Below are 6,015 nucleotides of genomic sequence, written 5' to 3' on the forward strand. Positions count from 1 at the left end.
CCAAACGAGAGATAAAATTCGTTGGAGCTTTTTCGGTCCACGTCGACGACGCAATTCGTCGAGTATAGTAGCTGAAGAAATATCGAAGAACGCATTATTCGAGCACTCTGGTATTCGTCCTCCGACGAAAAGGGAGAAAGAGGGATGAAGCGAGAGAGAGGGTGGTTTGGTCGTGAAATAAAATGGCGGTCCGGCAATGGCACCGGTATCGATTGAGTCTCGAAATGCGGCAGCAGGCAGTAGACAGCAGGCAGCAGAATTTCTACGTACGCATGTGTGTAGCTACCTACGTATGCATATATATACGTAGTTACGTATAGCAGCAGGTTACTCCTGCGAAGAGGAGGGTGCCGAACCGCAGGCGACGCTTTGCGTGGCTCGTTTCGATGGCACCCGTGCGGATGCATCGAATTATTCGCCGATATTCGCAGCCGCCTCCGCGTTTAAGCATGTATTAATTGATTGAATTAATTTGCGAACGCGCTCTCTAACGGCCGCTCCGAAGCTGCCGGGAATCGCGGCGAATAGAATACTCTCTATACCTCTCTAATCCTTGTGCGATATCGTTCCAACGAAAACGTTTATTAATTTTAATTGAGAGAGAGAGAGAGAGAGAGAGAGAGAGAGAGAGAGAGAGAGAGAGAGAAAGTATGTGTGTGTGTGTGTGTGTGTGTGTGTGTGTAAGAGAAAGAGAAAGACGTATAAGGGTTGCGTCTACCAAAGGAACGTAAGGGCACTCGCGTACGGTTACCGCGTGATTTACGCGTGTTTGACTCGTTTAAGATTTGCGACGGTTTTGCCGACCAAATAGTCGTCGATGACTTCTTTTTCTATCCTCCGTACAAAGCATACCATTCTCGAGAAGAGAAAAGACTCAAAGAGCTAACGTCGCTTTATGCCTATGTAAGAAAAAATATGGAAAAGAGCATTTTCGCGAAGGATTCGAGACGTCAAATTTTCAAAATTTGATCCTATCATTTGAATCTCTCTCGAAGAATCGGCATTGTCACGTATAGAAAAAGATTACAAGCCAATGTGGCGGTACTCGCGTTGCGTTACGAGAACGCGTTACGAATAGAGAGAAAAGATCTCGTTGACCCTCGACTTTCCACGTAATCCCACGTTCTAGAAGCTGTCTCGTCTTTCGAGCGGGCTTCGTGATCGATCGAGATTCTTGTCTCTTGGCATCTCCGCCCTGTCTCCAAAATCTCAGAAGAGAGAATGGCTCGTCGATCAAAGCTTGACAATTCGGGCTATCGTCCCTCGTTTACCACAAATCTGTCTGTTCGACCTTGACTTTCGGGTTCCAACAAGGAATTGAGTGAGACGACTCCACCCCGTTTCTCTTAATATTTAGCCCGGATGACGTGAATCGAGAGAGACGAGAATCAACGAGGAACATAGAGGAAGACTACATTGAATTCGTTTCAAACCAAATAAGAGTAGTCTCAGGGCTATTGAAGGAAAAATAACTATGGGGGAATTCGCGCGAAAAGCAGAGGATCTCTGGACAATGGGAGTCGCGGACCGATCGCGTTGTCTAAATATTTGGAACGATCCGGACGGTTGGGTGACACCGAGGAAAACGTGCGGCGAGTCCGTGACGAAACGCTCGACTGCAGGTGGCCTACAAATGCCAGGGGATTATGGGGTTTATCCCCCAGCGGGATATTGATCCCATTGTGTGCCGGCTATGAAGCGAGCAACTCGACTTCCCTCTCTCTCTCTCTCTCTCTCTCTCTCTCTCTCTCTCTCTCGCTTCCTCTTCCCGCGTAGCCATCCCGTCCGACTCTCTCCTACCGCTTCTGGCTACTATCTCCTTTCCGCGACATACGTATATGGTAGGTACGTGTATTTCTGATAGACTCGAGTATGCGGGTGGATGAAACGAATACAAGGGATAAACCGTGAGCATGCCGAGCTGCTGCTCCTACCTCTGTATTTATTTGGTTGGAATGAACGAGCGAAGAAGGGCCAGAGGGAGGGAGGGAGGGAGGGAGGGAGCGAGCGAGCAAGCAAGAGAGAGAGAGAGAGAGAGAGCAAGACCGAACGAGAAGCGTGACCGAATCAACCGACCGCTGAATCTCTTTCGAAAGATTTAAATCGAATCTCGAAGCTTATCGATCGGTATTGAGAGGAAGGAAGTTGTCAACTTGCGCCGATCGAATTCTCTTTTCTTTTTTTCTCTTTTTTGTTTTCTTTGTTTTTGAGTTAAAAGAATTTTGCGAGCGTTCTTCTTGTCGAAATGATTACGCAAGCGATTCGATTTTGAATGAAATTTTGGAAGAAAAGCTATCGCGAAAGAGCAACTCGTAGACGACTCCTTCGTTCGTTACACTTGGAAAGGCGCAAACTATATCAGGAAACGAAGCCAATTGTCCTGTCGTGAAGAGAAGAGTCGTTCGAGCAGGGTGTGTGAGTAAAGACTCGGCACGCAACTAACAGGAACCCGATAATTCACGATCCACGCGATCGAACGGACGTAGAGAGAGGCTACGTTGCTAAAAATCAGACTCGAGTCGTGCGCTATCGTGCGACTCGCTCTTCTTGGATCTTACCACGGAGCCGAGCCGCGGGAAGACTCGACGCGAATCGACTTTGAGACGACAAAATGACATATCTTATAAAATAAGTCATTTCGTCGAGATACGTACGTCAATTCGTTTATTTCGTCCTATCCGAGGTAAGTCAATTGATCGATCGGAGGAATAATCTGTACGCATACGGATTTGATAGGTAAATTACAAGGTAAAGGTATACGATTAACGAGATGCCCCGATCAATGTTCGAATCGTCTCGTCGTTGGTAATAATTAACTCGGAAGGGCGGTTCCAATTCTCTCCTCCGCGTTTCTAACCTTTATTCCGTTCCCCCGAACTTGTCCCTCGAAGTTAAGGAGGAACGCGAGGAAAGGATTAAAAATGCGATCGACGTCGGTGCTGGTCAACGATAAAAGCGAAGGAAGCTTAAGTTGGCTTAGTATCGGGGCGATCGTTGCGGTCACGATGGCCCTTCGGAAGGTTCGCTTCGCTCGAAGGAGTATCGAAGGAGAGAAGGCTCTGCTTAAAAAGGATGCATGTGTTCGTGAAGGAGAGGAAGAAGACGAGACACGGATGGACGGTGAAGGTACGAGAAAAGAAATGGAGGGGATCGAAGGAGGGAGAAGTTAAGGGGGAGGAGGAGGAGGAGAAGGAGGATAAAGAGAGGAAAGGGGTAAGCGGGCGGATGTGTCTGAGGTAATTGAGGCTAGGGGTCATCCGGGTCGCAAGAGTCACGAGTCACGAGCGAGCGGCCGCGAACAATGCCGAGGAGCCCTTCTCTCCTTCGTCTCTTTCTTTCGCTCATCTCGACTCTGCCTGTTCTTCTCTCCTTCTTGCTCCGCGGAGAAGCTTCTCGCCGCGGAGCTTCTCGCCGCGCCGACGAGAACGGACGAGAGGAGACGAGAGAAAAGAGAAGAGGAGCCAATCGCCATCGGCATTGCTCCGCGTCGCCTCTGTACTTTTATTAGATTTGATCCGAGCCGCAGATTAACATTGAAACAAACGTTATTTATGACGCGGTCATTACGAAACGCGAACCTGGTGATGACCCGCGATATTCGTTTGCCCGCTGTTTGCGATCTCTCGTCCGTGTACGAGAATGAAGATGAGAGAGGGAGAGAGAGAGAGAGAGAGAGAGAGAGAGAGAGAGAGAGAGAGAGAGAAAGAAAGGAAGATGAAAAAGGACGAAGGTCGACGAGGAAACTGTAGAAAGTTAAAGGCTGCGCTAAGAGAGGAGGAGGAGAATGGAAAGGGATGACAAGATACGTGCCAAGGAAAGAAAGAGACGGCTCGATGAAGAGGAGGAGGAGGAAGAGGAGGAGGAGGAGGTGGAATCTCCCACGCCAGAAACGGCCAGAGCGAGCCGGGCAATCGAAGACAAATTAGCGTTGCGTGATGCGCGTTGATTCTAGCCGATAGTGGAACACGACGTTGCAACGGGCCACGTCCACCCAACGAACCGATGCAAATCGATGCAAACCGATCCAATCCGTATCCTGTGCAGCTACGAGCGTTAATCGTTCCGTGTTCTATCGATGCGCGCATGAAATAACATTTTCTTTTCGAAAGCAATACTTTCGATCAAACTTTTTTATTTTTCTACACGACTATTAAACGATGAAGAAGCAAAAAATGCTTCTTTCTTTTTAGGAAGAAAGTTTAGGGGAGATTCGATCGTTTAGGATATATGTAGGTAGCTATCAGCTTGCATGCCGATCGAACCTTTTTCGAAATCCGATCGGAAAATTAGGTCGGATCGGAGGAGGCGTTGAAAGGCGAGGACTGCGACAAGTTTGTCGGATCAGGACGGATCGATGCTTATCGTTCGTAGATCTACCAACTGGTTCCGAGATGTTGCTGGTTAATCCTTCGGAAAGACAGACGGAGAGAGCGAGAACGAGGGAAGGGGAGGGTGCGGGGGTAGACACGAAAAAAAGGAGAACGAAAAGAAAAGGATTCTCTCTAGCAGCTAATAAATCGAGAATACCGGTTGATCGTATCCTGAGAAATTCCAAAGTCTCCGAACGTTGTTGCTGCCGTTGCTCCAACTCGTGGAAGCACGGACGTCTCGATAATTAGTCGACTTATCGGCCTACCTGACACAATCGCTTACCGCATCTACAAGTGTTTGGAATCCAAATGGTCCTTACCTGTACGAGCCAATAAACTCTGGCCCTTTCTGACTAATGATACTCGAGCTTTTATCGTTTCTCAGATAAGAATCTGAAGGGTACTTTGTAAATGAACCAACCAAGCTGTAAAACCGCGGAACGTGTCTATAGTTGTGAATCTCTCGATATCCCGAACGAAATCTCTCACGGAAATGTTCGTGGTCGAGTTTAGGCTCCGGAGCGACGAGTTTTGCGACCAAAACGGATAAAGGGAAGACAAACCGATTGGTTTCGTGGCGCGTCAGCTATACTACCCGCAACAGAATTAAGGAATTAATGTTTCCAGAACGATGTTCTTGCTAGGAAAGTAACGACGTTTGGAAGATCTAAAGAGCCGAGAGACCCAGAGACACCCATATGTCGTGATATTTTTAACGATCCTTTTAATGTATCATCGTCCACACACGTTCCAAGGAACAAAAAAAGAAAAGACGACGAGAGACAAGGAGGAATTTGAAATCGTATGGGCTTTATGAAGACATTAAGAGACACAGACAGAGAGACAGACAGACAGAGAGAGAGAGAGAGAGGAGAGGGGGAAGGTGCACCAAATGGCGATGTGAAAATGATCGTCAAATTGCGCCCAGGAAACATGCTAACGACGAAGATCGTTCGGTGTGTCCTTTCACGGGGAGTTTCGGTCGAGTTCGACTCGAGCTCCTAATTCGTACTCGTCCCCGACGATCATCGACTCGGAGATCACCCCTAAGTGAACTATAATTGAGGTCGTTAAAGGCGGGTGCCGGCGAAATACTGAAAACCATGCCGAGTTGCACCTGCTTTTCGCTTGACGTGTCTATCCATAAAGCGAGCAACGACGCGAGTTCGGCTTCGAAAAAATCAACGCGATAACTCGCACGACGGTCAATTCCAATTATTATTTCGAGATTACCTTGGCGAAGAGCAAAGGTGCTCGTAATTTTGTCAAAAGGTGATCGTGTACAGTCTTGCGAGATTTAAGCGTTCGCCGCGGCCACGCCGTGTCGAGCTTAATTCGTTTACGGCTTATTAAAATTTACCGTCAAACGGACACTGGCTTTGAATAAAAAACGTAATCTGCGGTACATCGATCAATATAATGCTACGCGAGAAGAAGCGATCGAATCGGGGCACCTGCTCGAATCTCTCTCTCTCTCTCTCTCTCTCTCTCTCTCTCTCCCTCTATTTTCTTTCGCTTCGTTTTTTCGATGGCCATGAGCAATTTAAATGCCGCGCGGATTACAGACTCGCGCCGTCGTTATTCATGGAAAAAGAAAAGGAGGGGAAAAAGCGAAGGTGGAGAGGAAGGATTTCAAGAGAAGTAG

Source organism: Vespa mandarinia, chromosome 4, assembly GCF_050613455.1.
Source record: "Vespa mandarinia isolate Hongniang chromosome 4, ASM5061345v1, whole genome shotgun sequence".
Lineage (NCBI taxonomy): Eukaryota > Metazoa > Arthropoda > Insecta > Hymenoptera > Vespidae > Vespa > Vespa mandarinia.